The sequence below is a fragment of the Ambystoma mexicanum genome, chromosome 4q (assembly GCF_040938575.1).
Source record: "Ambystoma mexicanum isolate Mex_15411 chromosome 4q, UKY_AmexF1_1, whole genome shotgun sequence".
Taxonomy (NCBI): domain Eukaryota; kingdom Metazoa; phylum Chordata; class Amphibia; order Caudata; family Ambystomatidae; genus Ambystoma; species Ambystoma mexicanum.
The window spans coordinates 1,140,206,463-1,140,224,578 of NC_090928.1; the positions used below are offsets into that span (position 1 = coordinate 1,140,206,463).

At 47.0% G+C, this 18,116-nt stretch overlaps 1 protein-coding gene across 3 annotated transcripts in view; it reads right to left on the reverse strand.

Annotated features, from left to right (window-relative positions):
• Positions 1-18,116, reverse strand: part of BABAM2 (BRISC and BRCA1 A complex member 2) — a 1,270,030-nt gene that overhangs the window by 286,086 nt on the left and 965,828 nt on the right. The gene's annotated exons all lie outside the window — the stretch shown is intronic.

Sequence of the window (18,116 nt, forward strand, 5' to 3'; positions counted from 1 at the left end):
ATTCCATATCTATGACAGGTAATCACCACAGCTGTGCTGCTTCTGAAAATTTTCGGCGTCTGTGTCGATGACGTCGATACGCTGTCCTCGAGGGCTTCCGTCGAGCCGATGTCACCGGATGTTATAAGTAGGATGCACAACGCCCGTAGCCTCAGTTATAGTTTTTTCCCGGAACGTGTGGCTCCAATCTTCTGGCAGTATGACCACAGAAAGCCTTGTGGAAACGTAAGCTGCAATTGCATAAGAAATTCTGTAGCGGGGCAGGTAGGGAGGGAGCGATATGGAATACGTCGTTGGACCATCCCATCGAAAGAACGTTACGAGGTAAGAAAGTAACTTGTTCTTCGAGGGGGTTGGGTCCTCCGACGTATTCCATATCTATGACAGACTCCCAAAGCAGTACCAACGTATGGAGGAGGGAAAAGAATTTAGAATATAGAAATTTAGAATTCCCAATTAAATTGCAGAGTAAAGGACTGCCTTGTCGAAAGCCAGATCCTGCCCATGGATAGAATCTAGGGAGTAGTGTCTTACAAAAGTATGGACCAAAGCCAATGTGGCTGCTTCACACATGTTATGAATAGGAACACCCCTCTGCACGGCAGTAGAGGCAGCCATACCCCTTGTAGAATGGGCACGTAAGCCTACCGGAGGGTCCTTACCCGCCAAGCGGTAACATTTAGAAATTGTCAAGATAATCCATCTAGACAAAGTCTGCTTAGTAACAGCTTGTCCCAAACGCCTTCCAGCGTAACCTATAAAGAGATGATCATCCACTCTGACCCGGGACATGCGTGAAATGTAGAAACTTAAAGCTCTCCTAGGATCCAACCTACGGAGCCTCTCCTCTTCCTTACAAGGATGCAGAGGAGGATAAAATGCTGGAAGAATGACCTTCTGGCTTAAATGAAATTCCAACACCACTTTCGGAAGAAAGGAAGGACGAACCCTAAGGACAACCCTGTCCTTATGAAACACCGTGAAGGGTGGCTTATAAGAAGGTGCATGCAACTCACTCACTCTGCAAGCGGAAGTAACCGCAAATAAAAATACAGTTTAAGGGTTAACAGTCTCAAAGGACAAGAATGTAAAGGCTCAAATGGAGATCCCATTAGGAATTTTAGAACAAGGTTCAAATCCCAACCGGGTACCTGGAAAGGTGACGGTGGAAACACATTAGTGAGCCCTTTCAGAAACTGAGAAATCAAAGGAATTTTGAAAGAACACCACTCCTCAGACGAGCGCTTAAATATGGACAGCGCCGCCAGGTAACCTTTAATGGTACCCACTTGTAGGCCCTTGTGGGCTAACGAAAGCAAAAAAGAGAGAACCATAGGAATGTCACATGAAAAAGGATCCACATTCTTAACCCTGCACCAGTCGCAGAACTTTCTCCAACGGCAACGGTACAGGGACTTTGTTGCAGGCCGTCTGGCCGAAAGCAAGCCTCAATCATGTCTTCAGGGAGGTCCCAATCCTTATACCTCAACCTTTTAGAAGCCAAGCGTGAAGGTTGAGGGATCTGACCTCCTGATGGAGAACCAGACCCCCCTCCTGCGGATCGTCTCGGTAGGGAAGACGGCGTGGAGGGCAGAGGGACAAGTCGAGAAGGTCCGCTGCCACAACCACCAAGAGCTTGGTGAAAACCCTTGGGGCGGAGGTCAATCCGAACGGCAGGACCCGTGTAACTGAAAGTGCGAGTCGCCAGCCGCGAACCTCAGGTACTTCTTGTGCTTGGGATGGATCGACACATGAAAATAAGCGTCCTTGAGGTCGAGAGACACCAACCAGTCCTGAAGTTGAAGGGCGTGAAGGACTTCAGAAAGAGTAACCATTTTGAACTTGTCCTTCCTGAGGAGCTTGTTCAAACTGCGCAAGTCCATGATGGGTCTCAATCTCAGTCTTTCTTCGAAATAAAAAAATAAAGGGAATACCATCCCTTGTTCCTCTCTGCTACAGGCACCGGTTCTATAGCGCCTTTCTCCAGCAGGGATTGAATTTCCTGCACAAAGAGAGGTTCCCTGGTGGATTGTCGTGAGGCCTCTGCCGGAAAGGAAGACAGTAGCCATGGACTATGATCTCCAGAACTCACTCATCTGAAGTAATGGCACGCCATTCTACCAGATGCTGCGCCAGCCTTCCCCCAACCGGAGAAGCATGGGACTCATGACTGAGCTGAAGCGGCTGCTGCAGTGCCTGAGGGCAAAGAGGCAACTGCACAGGCGGCCTTGGCACCTCGAGTACCTTGTTTTCCACCTTTGGCACTCCTACGGTTGCCCCTTTGACTTGCAACTCCTCTCGATTTACTAAAGGACGAGTAATATCGAAAGGAACCTCCCCTCCATTGCTGTCCCCTAGGACGAAAAGGCGGAGTTTGGCAGACTCCAGCGCTCAACGACTTCGCTGCAGCTTTCGAGGTCTGCAACCTCTCAAGACTCTCGTCAGCCTTGCTGCCAAAAAGATGCTCACCATCAAAGGGCATGTTGAGGAGCCGGGCTTGCACATCCGGAGCAAAACCCGACTTCCGCAACCACGCAAACCTGTCCATTACGGTGCTCGCCGCCATGGAACGGCTGACGCAATCAACCATGTCCAGACCCGACTGAACGGATTCACACATGGCGTTCTTGCCATCCTGCACAATAACAAGGAAACCATCCTGTTCCTCCCCTTCGGGAATATGATCAGCCGCTAGGGAAATACAGTTCCACAGAGTGTGCGCGAAATGAGACAAGGCACACACGGAGTTGGCAGCCTGAAGCGCCATACCCCCAGAAGAAAATACCTTCTTCGCCCAGCCGTCAAAACGTTTGTCGTCCCTATCAGGAGGGATGGTAGGGTACAACGCCTGCTTTGCGGGGGCCGTAGCCACCTGCACCACCAAACTCTCCGGAGTAGGGTGCTTTGTCAAGTTGCAGGGGTCGCCACTGCTGGGCGATATTTCTTCGGCAAGGACTTGCTCACTGCCGGGAGACTCCCTGGAGAAGTCCAAGTTGCAGCCACCCTTCTCTGCAAGGCCATATGGAATGGCAGCACCGGGTGAGTTGGAGGACCTTGGTCCAAGATATCAGTCAGGTCATCCTGCTGAAAATCCCCAGGGGGGGGGGGGGGGCAGACCAACCCAGGTATTCAGTGACTCTCGACATGAGGCGCCGATATGAAGATTCAGCATGCGTGCCAGGCTCCGGCCTACCAAACTCCACCTCCGGAGAGGTGTCTAGACCACTGGCGTCGTGCAGCGACTGACGCAGGTCCTCAAGTTGACTGTGACCAGAAACAATGTCATCAGGAACCTCACCTTCCTCAGACCCCTCATCCACCTCAGAAATATAATCTAGAGGCTGGAAAGAGGGTACAGAAAAAGGCACAAAGACATGTTTAGCCTTAGCCATCGCCTTTCTTGGGGGTGCCACCGAGCCACGGGGTACATCTGACAAAGCTGCCTCGAAAGGCGTCGAGGGTGTCGACGGAATGGGCGTCGACAGCTTCGACGGCGTCGACACAGGACTCGAGGGCGGAGCCCCGAGCGTCTCTCGACAGCCTGGGCGCTGATGGCGTTGACGACTTCCTCGGAGGCAGGGCCTCGAGAGAGTCCGTCGACGACCTTGGCGCCGCCGCCGTCTATGTCTTCTTCGAAGACTTCACAGTGTCTCGCGGTCGCAATGGCGTCAAGGACCGGGACCTGAAACCGGCATGCCTAGAGCGACCATCCTTGTCCGACCGGGACCTCGAAGGTGCCCGGTGGTTGCGACGACTGCTCGAGCCCGTAGGCGGACGAGCGGTGTCTCTAGCGCGGCCTCGACCAACGTCTCCAGACGGTGCGGCCGGACTGGAGCCCTGCGATTGAAAAATCGACAATATCTCCTTTAGGAACAAATCCCATTCATCCGGAGTGGAATGCTTGTTGGGACAAGCTACCCGCCGACGGGCGGAGTCCTCGGAAGAGGACGGGGAAGGCGACCTGTGACGGCGAAGGCGACCTGTGACGGCGCTTCCTGGAGTGCCTCAAGAGGCAGAGGAATGGCGGGACCGACTCCTAGACCGAGAAACCCCAGACTCATGACGACGATGCAGAGAGTCGCCCCTCGAATCGTCCGTCGAAAGACCAGTGGAACCCGACTTCCGGGGTTTGGCCACCTTACCGATCGACAGCTTCTTCTGACTCTCCCGCAAGACCTTCAAAGTGAGCAATTGGCTGTCTACACAGTCGTCCGTATCTTGGTCCTCACCGAGGCACCAGAGGCAAGCGTTGTGCGTATCCGTCAGGGACATCTTGGACCCACACACCCGACACTTCTTAAACTCGGCCGAAGACATCATATTAGTATAGCAATGAAGAAACACGTTCGAAGAACCGAAAGAACAGGATTCAGTAGAATCGAGGCGCGCCGAGATCTCCGAAGCGAACACGTTTGTGGAAAAAACGGAACTGAGGCTACAGGTGCCATGCGTCCTACTTATAACATCCGGTGATGTCGGCTCGACGGAGGCCTTCGAGGACAGCGTATTGACATCATCGACGCAGGACGCAGACGCCGAAAGATTTTCCGAAGCAGCACAGCTGTGGTGATTACTGTCATAGATATGGAATTCGTCGGAGGACCCAATCCCCTCGAAAATATTTTACCAATTTTGTCTTATCGACCGTTGTTTAACAAAGTCTGTCTTAATGTTTCTCCTTCTTTCATATGTTGGGTCTCTCTGCCCCTTCCTCAAGACCATTCAGATTTACTTTATAGTTTTTTTTGGAATATGAACTCAGCCGTCCCTTCGTGGCATGACTCACAAATAGGTTAATGTCTTGGCAGGCTTCCCTTTTCCTCTCTCACGTTCCTTTCATGAAATGGCACACACTTTCAGGCAACCTGGTAAGCCATACATCTTCCATGGGCTTACCAGGTTCTTCAGTTGTCTCTCGCGTTCCTCTGCTTCTATTGTTTTCAATCTGTTGGCTCAGTGTGAAAACCGTTAGCCATTGTGTCGCTGTGTCCTTCTCTTTTGTGCACGGTTTCCGTTGCCTCGTACTCTCAGGCGTCAGGCTTCCTTCAGTGATATGGATCCTCATCACTCCATCTGCATTTGCCTCTGTGCTTCTTCTCACAGCATGCTTTCCCTCAGCGTTCTGGCCGGTGGCAGCTCAGGCAGCTGGACAACAGCCCCTGTAGTTCTCTCTCCTTGATGTCAGCTGTTGCATTCCCGGCATGATTGGTAAACCAACACAGCGGTCTAGTCTCTGGAAGTTAGTCGGTCTTGGTCAACTTCATTGCTCCGTCCCTCTTTCTCGTCTCAGTTGTCATGTTGTTCCTTGCATGATATTGAGAAAGCTGATGTTGGACCCTTTTGGGAGTAATTATCACTGCTCCCTTCATCTTCCTTGTCTCAGTTGTGAGCATACTGTTTCTAGTGTGATGTAAGGCATCACTTGAAGTAGACCTGGCATATGGTTGAGGGAGGGTGTTGCAATATTCAATCAGGACATGAGGAATGGCAGGAACATCCCTAAAAGGGAATGGGGGATATGTGACTTCCTCTACAGATGTTGTGTCATCCCCCTGAGAGTCGCCTCCCACCATGTGTTGCTCCCTCATATAGCTGCCCCCAGGGTCAGGATCAGGTAGCGGCTGCCGTCCCCTGGGCACATGTGGAGAAGCTACCCCTCAGGAAAGGAGTGATGACATCATCAGATTCATCGCATCCACCTAACATAATACACATACACCCAAAAACACTCCCCCTGCTGAATCCCTTACTTTTTGCATTGGTATCATTTATTTCCTGGTTCCTATCCGCTTACCTTTCCCTTACTCATTGTCCATCATCCAGCAGAATACAGTCCGGATACCTTTGGAGAGCACACAGTATGCTCCATCATGGACAAGCCTAGGCACTCTCAAACTACTATGGTGGTGATTTTGCTCATTATATAAGCATATTAACATAGTGACGTAGTTTGGCCTGTTATCGACATAGATCCTGGACTATATATTTGTTGGTGGGTTGGACAGCAGTAATGTAACGAATTATAAGGTGACCAAAAGCGCTTACAGTGACCATGCCCAATTTACTGTGGAATTGCAACATAATGAGCCAGCGGAAATTGATGGACACTGGGAAATTTGGTAATCGGGGAAAAAATGACCAGCTCTTACCCCTGAATGTTTCTCAGCAACCATGGACGATTGGAATAGTTGTATACAGACTGGCAAATATTGGCCGATGAGGAAATAGGAGAAAAGACATATGAGACCTACAATACGGTAATTTGTGTGAAGGAAAAGGGAATGAGGGCAGAGATATGTAAAGTGAGTCTCTGTAGTGTTCTTGTTTATAAAGAAAAAGTAATTCAAAGATCGAAGCGTCATCAAACCTTTACAAATTGGCCAAAGGGATATAAAATACTCTCCTATATTAAAGAGAATCAGATTTCAATATGCAACACGATAAGCAAGGATATTAGAGTGATTTTGCATACTCTAAACGGTAATCCCTGTAAACAGATTATTGCATAATCCAATGGGGTTCCAGAGGCCTGCTGGGTAAATCACCTCACCAGTACGTTTAGTTCTGACGGAGAATCTCAACAATTTTAGATGGTGAAGGGGGGTTTGGGGGGAACTGGAAGGCAGGTTTTGATAGGAGAGACATTGACTCTTTGACTAGTTAAGTTGAATGGTTCGAGGCTGTCCGACCCCAACAGTATCCCTTAGTCACTTTACAAAAATGATGTCCAACTCTGGGCAGATATCCTATTTCGCATTTTTAAGCAAGTTGTTGAGAAGATGATGGTCCATCGTTCATGGGCAGAAGGTATTATAGTACCGATATACAAAAAAGGTGAATGGAGTTCTCTGCTTAGCTATAGACCTATTACCCTAATCCAGGGGTGCACAACTGATTTTGACAGAGGGCCGAAAGTACCCTACATGATGGCTATAGTAGGCCGAAAAGTAAATGTGGGTGGGGCGGTTGGCGTGGCAGGAGGCTTTTTCAACCCCTAATTTTTATTAAACACTATGCCCCATGGCTCCCACCCCTCATGCAAACACTATGCCCCAAGGCCCCCACCCCTCAAGCAAACACTGTGTCCCAAGACACCCACCCCTCATGCAAACACTATGCCCCATGGCCCCCACCCCTCGTGCAAACACTATGCCCCAGGACACCCACCCCTCGTGCAAACACTATGCCCCAGGACACCCACCCCTCGTGCAAACACTATGCCCCAAGACACCCACCCCTCGTGCAAACACTATGCCCCAAGACACACACCCCTCGTGCAAACACTATGCCCCAAGACACCCACCCCTCGTGCAAACACTATGCCCCAAGACACCCACCCCTCATGCAAACACTATGCCCCAAGACACCCACCCCTCATGCAAACACTATGCCCCAAGACACCCACCCCTCATGCAAACACTATGCCCCAAGACACCCACCCCTCAAGCAAACACTATGCCCCATGCCACCAAGCATGCACCATGCATACATACTCATACAGACGCCAACGCCCCCACCCCTGCATACAAACTAACAAGCATACACCATGCACCCATACAGACCCGAACCCCAACTCAGCACACAAACCCACAAGCATACACCATGCACCCATACAGACCCGAACCCCCCATCCCCAACTCAGCACACAAACCCACAAGTATACACCATGCACCCATACAGACCCGAACCCCCCAACTCAGCACACAAACCCACAAGCATACACCATGCACCCATACAGACCCAAACCCCCACCCCCAACTCAGCACACAAACTCACAAGCATCCACCATGCACCCATACAGACCCCACCCCCAACTCACCATACAAACTCACAAGTATACACCATGCACCCATACAGACCCGAACCCCCCACCCCCAACTCAGCACACAAACCCACAAGCATACACCATGCCCCCATACAGACCCGAACTCCCCCACCCCCAACTCAGCACACAAACTCACAAGCATACACCATGCACCCATACAGACCCCACCCCCAACTCACCATACAAACTCACATGCATACACCATGCATCCATACAGACCTGAAGCCCCCCACCCCCCAACTCACCAAACAAACTCACAAGCATTCACGCATACAGACCCGGACCCCCCCACCCCCACATCTCAACATACACTGAACGTGCACACAACAACAACAAACATTCAGGCAGACCCGACCCCTCCAACCTCCCCCCCCCAGCATCTCAACTTACACTTCACTTGCACACAAACACATTCAGGCAGACCCGACACACAACCCACCCCCGCATCTCAACATACACTGAACTTGCATACAAACCCATTCAGGCAGACCCCCCCCCCTCCGCATCTCAACACACAATCCACTTGCACACAAACACATTCAGGCAGACCCGACACACACCCCACCCCCGCATCTCAACATACACTGAACTTGCACACAAACACATTCAGGCAGACCCGACACACACCCCCTCCGCATCTCAACACACACTGCACTTGCACACAAACACATTCAAGCAGACCCGACACCCCCCCAACCCCGCATCCCAACATACACTGCAGACATGTAAATACAGACACACCCATACACACCCGACACACCTCCCCACCTCCGCATCTCAACATACATACAAAACCAAAAAACAGTCAGGACGGACCTGAGACAGACAGACACATACACACATACACAAACATACAGCCCCCCACCATGTACTTACCCAGACATGCTGGAACGCTGGCGAGGCTTCTGGCACTACGGCTGGCGTGGCAAGCAAGGCTGAAATGCCTTCCGGCATCAAGCCTTACTGGCCACGCCAGCCGTAGTGCTGGCACTCCATTGGTGCAGCACACACGCACTACGTGGCTCATAGGAGCTGCGTGGTTCGTGTGCACTGAACCAATGAGGGCCAGTGTTTTGTCCGGCCCGAAAGACAACAAAGACTTTCCTAATGAAGGGCGGCCGATGCTGCTTGCGGGCCGCTCTCCATTAGGAAAGTCTTTGTGCCTCGCGGGCGGACAAAACGGCATGCCGGCCCGCAACTGGCCCGCGGGCCGTATGTTGTGCACCCATGCCCTAATCGATACATCGCCAAAAATACTTACTAATATACTTCTGAAAGATCAGATAAAATGAGCAGACTTCATATCAAGATTGAGTATAGCAGACTGGTTTTTGGAAGGGTAGGGACAGCGGAGAGTGGTTTACTCCTTGCCTTATGTATGTCAACTATTAGGCTGGAGTCTGCAGAGGCTGTACATTTTGCCAGTTTGGTTCTCCCTGCCGCCTTTGACCGGATTGACCGACCGTGTCTTTAGTGTAAACAATCAGACAGGATGGATGTAGGCCTTCTCAACATCTTGTTTTTATTCCATAAGGATAGGAGTATCAGAGTGCACCTTAATGCAGAGTGATTTATCGAGGAAGGTCAAGCACTGCAGGAGGCTGCACCAGGACTTTGTCCTGGCACCAACCCGGTTTAATTTGTATATGTCTGCAGGGATCGAAATTAAGATTGGATAAGCAGGAGCTAAACGAATCTCCTCGGTATCTGGCATTAGACAGTGAGCAGCAGCCACCACTGCGGAACCAGTAGCTAGTACATAGTCTCAGGCAAATTGAACTACCGCACATGATGCAAATGTAACATTGTGTGCATGATTTATGACACCTTATTCTTTTGAATGCCATATAGATGCGCCCTAATGATCGTTTATAGATCGTCCCAATCACACAAAGTTAATGTCACATAGGTGGATATGTTCGGTATCAGTTGGCTTGGTGAGCCAAAAAGTGCTCCTGGTAGTGGTTGGTGTCCAGCTAACCAGGCTCTTCTAGGGTACAGGCAGGAGATAAATAGCTCCCAGCTCCCCTCAATTTCGAACCCTGTGTCTGATCTTTGGATAATGGATATGCCAGCCAGTATTGCCCCTGTGAAACTGGGGAACTTAAGAGTGGGCTGTATATCTTACACAGATGATATCATCTTGCTGAATCAGACGCCCTCTGGGCTAAAGAGTAGGTTGAGCAGGGTGGTGATGTATCTAACTGATAAGAGTCTACTGGTTAACACAGAGAAATCTAGAATCCTGTCAATAAGGAAAATAAGAAACTAAAGAGTTTATTTTGGATGATAAACATGGAGAGAATAGAAGAGGTTCATCAGTTTATTTATCTTGGTTTCATAGTAGCATGATTGAAACAGAAAATATAGAGTAGGGAGAGAGTCGAAGGCAAAATTATGAAGTTTATCAAGTTGAAGAAATGTGTTTTCTTACTATATCCCTTGATTTAGTTCTTCATGGCAAAAGTTACACCTACAGTAATGTATGGCTTGGCATTTAAACAAAATTGGTTTAATAGGCAGGAAGGGAACATTTGGAGAAGTGTACTGGGGCTCCCTTCTTCGGTCCCAATTAGTGTGGTAAGATCAGAACTCTATCTACAGTCATGGTGGTCATATTATAAATGCCCTAGGATTGGTCTGTACAAAACCTTTGTTACATGATGATTTAAGGTTGCTGCTGACCAGGAAATGTGTCTATCTGACCTGGAAATGGAATGTAAACCTTACCTTCAAGAAGCTGTCTTTCAGCAGATCAACCTTTTTACGAGTATTAAGTCAAAAATTAAGATCTGTGATATTTTGTCCATGCATGGTATCTTAGGATTCCGCTTAAACTTTCTTCCCACATTTGAAATAATGGGACAGAGACTGGGTATTACTAGGGGAGCGAGGATCTGTAGATGGTGTAAGGAATCAAATAGTTAGACATTTTATCACTTGTTATTGGAATGCCCTGCGCTTTTGTTGAGAAGGATTTGGCATTTTAGAAAACATTTTAGAAGGTAAACGCGTATCTGTAATAGTAGTTGTTGTGTCCTTTTAAAAGAAAATACTTGCAAATGTTGGCATGCCTGAGAAGGTTAAGGTATTGAGGTAATGGAGTCTTTCATGTCATTAAATGTGCTCCAGTTTGCACTTTGCTCTTCATTTCATTGTGCCTTTTAACGATGTTATGGGAACAATTCAGTCTTTTAATTGTTTATCTGCATTTAACGGACGAAATGGATAGAACAGACGAAATGGATGGAACAGACAAATTGGATGGAACGGACGAATTGGACGGAACGGACGAAGTGGACGGAACGGACGAAGTGGACGGAACGGACGAAGTGGACGGAACGGACGAATTGGACGGAACGGACGAATTGGACGGAACGGACGAAGTGGACGGAACGGACGAAGTGGACGGAACGGACGAAGTGGACGGAACGGACGAAGTGGACGGAACGGACGAAGTGGACGGAACGGACGAAGTGGCTGGAAAGGATGTTAAGGATGAAATGGGTGTATGGAATGGATGGAGTGGATCATGTGGATGGAGGAATGAGTGGATGGAATGGACTAGTAGACTAATGGATGCAACGGTTGAAATGGATGAACTGACAAAGTGGATTGAACAGATAGAGTAAATAAAACGAACAGAATAGATGATGCAGATGGAGTGCTCGATCTCAAGCTCTTTACTGATAACCACCATATCACATTACTATGCTTACTCACTCCTATACACCATCACTCAACTTGAACACAGCTATACTATGACACATTCGGTATAGCTGTTCTCATACTAACACTACCCCACAAACTCCTCTTCATCCTAATTAAACACAGCTAGCTGAGCAGATACCACTAGCTTAGGCGTCTCCTCAGGCCTAGCGCAGCAAGAACTCAGTCTGGGTGTCTATCCTCCAGACTGAACACACCCAACTGACTTCCTCACAACCACACCTACCGCTAAGAAGCAGCTATCATGCAACTGCCACACCAGCTGCACACATATCCAGTGCGCCCACGCACCTTATGACTCTCTCTACTGACTTGAACTGCGGTTCCCGAGGACGTTCAACCTACCAGCACTTTGAGATCATACCAATGATACATAAGGTGCTATATAAATGCCAAGTAACATAACATTTGCAAATGTGTGTCCTTATTTGTGCTAATGTAAATGTATAAATGAATGAATGGATTGTGTAAAGTTTGCTTTTAACCAGAAACAATTTTAAAAAATGAAAACATATTAACGTAGCGTAACATAACATATACAAGGGTGACCCCTTTATGTTACTTCTTTTCAGGTTTCTAGGCTTGGCACTGTATTTCAAGGCACTGCAGATGCCAAGGTCTCTGCAGAGGCAAAATAAAGTTGGCCCCAAAATAATTTTCTTCTAAAAACGGAGCCTTACTGATATTGTTTTCACTGCATGTACAGAATAGCTCCCAGAAATAAAGAGGTGCTTGGTTGACCTACATAATGAGGATAAGGCATGCTGTCACTATGGGGACTGCCCCTGATATGGATTATCAGCCACTGATACCTTCGTTTTTTATAAGATTTATATCCAGCAAGGAAACAGCAATAGGTAATGGACTGTGGTGTCACTGGCTTGAAATCGACAAACCATATGCGTGTTTTTTAGGTAATGTTTCTTCAAAAATAACTTTTCAATGTCCCCAATGTCCCAAAATATTACAAATGATAACTACGGTGGCCATTTGCTGGTTGGTGAACAGCATCACTGTCATTGGTCCAAAGTCAGAAGCTCTGTCTCCAAAGTTTCAGAAATATTTTAATGACAACTCAAATTCAGAGCTGGGACACATAGTAATACGAGATTCCTGCGATAAAGCTGACTGCACATTGAATTCCTCACAGTTGGCCAATTCACTGGCACGGTCCTCCAGCAGATTCGAAGAAACCTTACAAGTGAGAAGTCTTAGATTGCTTACAGACTTTGCATGTGCACTGAAATACAAGGTAACATCCTTCAGACAGAATGGTGGTAATTGCTAAAAACCAGGGAGCAGTATTTACAATGTCGACACCCCTGCCCAACCCGGACCTAAATCTATCCAGGATACCTGCGACCATATTTGGCCATGGTAAGGTATATTACTAATGTGGCTCGTACCAGGTGAATGAGTTGTGATGGTGTGGATTTGGTCCCATATGTGGCCTCTGGCATCCATGAAGTTACCAGTGTAGTCAATGTCTTGACCAGTTCCAATACAACATTTTCTGGTACTTTGGGTCACTTCCAGGCCTTTTTTCAGTGCAATCCTGCCCGACACTGGATGCCCTGGGAGGAAAGTGGTTGCTGTGTCAGCTTAGCATTGCAGGTCCAACTGCACAATGTTTTAAGATAAAGCATTAAGCAGTGGGTGCTAACCACTTGACAAATTGTTCAAGGATGAAGCCATTCTAGATGACATGTCAGAATTTCTGGAGTAAGTTTACAGTGGACAAAAAGATTGCTGACCTATTTTCTGTTCAACATTGATTTAAAGAAAAAAATGTTTTTTACTTTTAGAAAACAGTGTAAAATATCACATTTTCAAAAGAATATTTAAAAAAATAATTTTAAATGAATGTCTTTCAATGAACAAAATGACTTGTAAATATTTGAAAATAATGAGGATTGTAAAATGGAATACCTTGAACCTGGATTGAGTAGAAAGTGAACCTTTTGTTAAATGAATTCAAAACTGTGATTATTTCCAACAGTATTTATTAGGTTTAGGGTTGATAAATGGTTTGATTTGTTAAACAATAATTTAACGGCGATGAGATAGTGCTGCGTTTAACTGCAGCTCTATAACGAAGACACAAAGAGCAAAACAGATTATTCATTAAACAAACGAAGTAGAGACTTAAATTCCAAATGAAATCAAGTTTATTTAGTTTGCTTTAAAACACTTTAAAGTGACAGTCCTGACCCGGATATCATAACAGGGGTATGCTTATTTTAAATAAAGACAATTATTTTCAAAATAATGGAAGGCATTTAGCATGGTGTATGGTAAATGGGACTTTGGGTGGTTCAACCAGTTAAATTAAACACAATTTAAAGAAACTTGACCACTTTCACATCATATCCCTAAGTGTGAAATCAAGAGATTGCAGTAAATCCATGCATTATAGGCCTCCTATTCCTGCTAATTTCTTAGTTTATTCACGTTTGGCTCTGAATTTATACTATCAGGACTTCTCTCAACACTTTATACTTGTTCACTATCAATCAGGGATTGTGTAAAAACACATACAATATGTTGCGTACCAACTGGAGGTTGTGCTGGTATTTTGATGAAGGGCAACACACAGCCTCCAGAACAAGCCGAAATTATTTTGACACATGGGTTTATGTCGGTTGCCAATTGTTCCCAACCCGCCACCAAATGGCTGCTCTCATTTCTATCAAATAGAGTCAGTAGGGTGTGCGCCAATGAGGCGAAGGCACCGGCCATTCAGGTGCTCTTTGGAGTTCCACAAGGAGCTAGTTTATCTCCTTGTATTTACAATATATTCATGGCCCCTTTCTTCGCTTATCTTGCTCAAGAGGGTATTCTTTTTTCTAATTCTGCTGATGACACACAATGTGTCATCCCTCTTATGGGTCAGCACGACCGGGACGAGAACGAACTTGTCTTAATCGCATATTCTCCATTATTGAACAATGGATGATGCTTAACAACCTCGCACTCAACCGCAGTAAGACTGAACTTATGGTGGTGGGATCTGAGGGTATTTTCAGCTAAACTGGACCCAGTTTACAAGTACTTCCAGTTAGGGGATGATCAAATCCCCACCCTCCCTAAAGTAAAAATCCTGGGTGTGGTACTGGATCAGTCACTTAACATGAAACCCTATGTGGCCAGCATAGTTTCATCTGCCACATATTATATAAAATTGTTGGCACACCTGAGACCTCTCATGTCAGCAGAATGCCGAGTCTATCACTTGTGCGATTGTAGGAGCCAAACTGGATTACTGTTGCAGTCTGCTAGCAGGCTCCAGTAAATCCACTATTAATCGTCTTCGAGTGGTCCAGAATGGTGAGGTCAGAGTCGTAGTTGGACTCTCATATAGGGCCCATGTCTCTGAAGCGCGTTGAGCCTTGCACTGGCTCCCTGTGGAGTCTCGGATATCCTTCAGACTTCTGGCTATTACCTTTAAATGTCTTAAGGGAACGATGCCCCCTTACTTACAAAGGTATAGAAGAAAAAAATCCTGCCTCAGACATCTGCGATCCAACAATCTTAATCTCCTTCACTAGCCAAGATTTAAAACCAAAAAAGAGCAACTGGGTGCCTTTGTGTTTGCGGCCCCTGCACTTTAGAATGCCCTGCCAGTCACCTGAGAAGCTCCTCAGTCTTCAGTAATTTCAAAAAGGATCTAAAAACATTCCTCTTTAATTAACACTCATTTGATATCCTTCTCTCTGGCATCTCTTTGATCTCAAGATATTCACTGTTTGCTTTCCGTTATGTTCGTTTTTGTCCGCGCCCTCACACCCACAGGTTTACGGCTGCGCATTACAAATGTTGTAAAGTAAAGTAAAGTAGAGAAACATGAGCCTTTCTCCCTCTTTAGGAGCATGGGGGCAAGGCTGCACCCCAGCAGCTGAAAAGAAAAGCCTGAATTGAAGTAGGGGAGGACCTCTACCTAGGATTAACAAGGTGTTCCTAGCGAATTGGAGGCATGAGGTGCAGTTTTGGTGATCCGAGGCATTCTCCTGGAAATGGAGTTTTGTTGTTGACTCAAAGCTCCAGAAATTGAGATCAAAGCAAGAGGGTCTGTCAGTTGTCAGGTGGCAAAGTCATTTGCACTGATGAGGACAAGGGGCATGCTGTCGCTGAAACTTAGAGGACGAGTTCAACACGGACAGATGCAGGAACATGGAGGGAGAGCTGAACAATGAGTGCCATGCCAGATGCACCTAGAAACGTCACTAACGTCTGCATAACCCAAGGCAGGATTGGAGTGAGAACGAGGTGAGTCCCAGAAGAGTCAGATGAGCAACCACCTCCATCCAAAGAAGAAGGATATACTAAGAGTTGAGGAAGAACATGAACCAAAGCCAAGGAGACCATTGGAAGGTTGGTGATAGAGGCAGGGACCTTCAGCAGCTTGTCAACTAAATATTTGCAAGACATTCATTCTGATGAAATACTGTAAATTGGAAAATTGAGTAATTGAGTACTGAGGTTATGAACAAAGACCAAGGTATTGGGGTCTGAAAGATGAAGCCCAAAGCCACCTTGACAAGTAAACATTTCAGGGACATTCATGGCGCAATGTCGCATGTTGGGAAACTGGGTTGTAAGTCCCACCGCGAAATGAGAGATACTCATTCTGAGATAATGCTCCATGTTGTAAGGCACAAGTCCCCAAGCAACTTTCAGGACATTAATTTTGAGATGACAATGCATGCTTGGAATCTTAAGCCGTAACTCCCATAGCTGGTTGACAGTCATTCACTTTGAGATCACATCGCTTCTCTGAAACAGAGTCACCAGTCCCAGAACAAAATGTAGAGGTTTACAAGCTTGCATGCTGGGGAACACACCGTTACAATATGAAGTCCAAAATGGTGAAGATAAGACAATCTATGCAAAAGCCAAACCGGACGGTCATACTGAAACTAAAGTTCCATTTAAAATGTATTTTGCTCATTATGTTTGTCATGGTTCTTTATGGAATGCAACACATCCAAATGGGAGGGAATAGTACACTCAAGAGATAAATAGGTTTTAGCAGGAGGAAGGAAGGAAGGAAGGAAGGAAGGAAGGAAGGAAGGAAGGAAGGAAGGAAGGAAGGAAGGAAGGAAGGAAGGAAGGAAGGAAGGAAGGAAGGAAGGAAGGAAGGAAGGAAGGAAGGAAGGAAGGAAGGAAGGAAGGAAGGAAGGAAGGAAGGGTCAATTTATGAATAGAATGGGCTTATTCGCTCTGTCTATTATCTTCCCAAAGGTTTCCAATACCAAATGAACTGTCCAGACCAAGGGTGCACCTGCGCGAGCGATAGGGAATCATGTTTCCACTGACTCTGGCTATGCCCTGCTGCCTTATCGAGGAAGGCAAGAGGATGGCCAATAGGATGGGTTTGCAACTAAAAAGGAAGGACAGTCTAAACAAAAGAGTGAGTGAAAGGAGGATCAACAAGGGTTCAGTGAAAAGGCTTGCCTAAAGGACTGAAGTCCAGGGTTCAAGCATAGCCCTAATATCAAAAAAGCCCAGGGTGTTTATTAGAGGTCACTCACAGTCACTGGGATTTTAGAAAATACCAGTACACTTTGTGTGGCCTGTCTTGAGCTTGGCTTGATTTTAACCCAGCTGGGTGCTGGTCTGTGTCTTCATCCTGGGCACAGAAAGAGGTGACAGCCTCTTGGCAGCCATCTGGGCAAGCCCTGTGTCGGGTCCCTCTAACCCTAAGGGTATTACTAAGTGTGCAGGCTAGTAGGCATTCGTCCTCCTACTGGGTAACTGTGGATAGGCTTGTACTCCCCCCATACCTGAGGTTTGCTTCAGCAAGAATTCTTTATAGGGCTGGTGGCCTTGCTACTCCAACCAAGGTCATGGCTGGTGGCTCCATTTAGCTTCAAGGCTTCTGGGATCTTAGGGTGTGGTCCCCAGCCAGCCTCTGGGACAAGGTCAGGAGGCAACATAATTCAGCCTATCCTCTCCACTGCGCCTTTCGTAGGTGATGGCGCCACAGGCCTATTCAACTCTCTCATTTCCGCCATCATTCGGCTTGAATCTCTTGGTTTGGCGAATGCAGCTTTTCTTCTTTTGCATCTCCTTTTTCTTGCTCTTGTTGCTCTTCTCCACTCTCACTGCCTCTCCACATCATAACACCACTCTCACATAGGGACGCCAGCCTATCAACCACTGAGCGAGGAGGTGTAGATCTTCTTTTACATGTGTATTAACAGAATGATTGGGTTCTGATTCAAGGGTCCCGTTCTCCTTTAGTTTTGTGGATCATGATTGGTCTTGGCTTAATGGTTCCAGCTCCTCCCCGATACTGTAGTTTGGGCTCTGCTGCAGGTGTTGGTAATCTGAGGTTCCATCACAGAGAGAGTGGCTACCCCCGGTCCCCAGAGATCTACAGCCACCCTACATGAGTAACAAACAGGGGAACTCATCACACAAGGTTCTCAAAATAGCCATATGTTTGCTGTAATACCTACATTACAGAGAGCAACATCAGTGTATAGATTAACAGGTAGACACTACCATTTCATTTGGTAACCCAAACCCCAGAGACATGTTTACAGATGGGGCTAGAGCT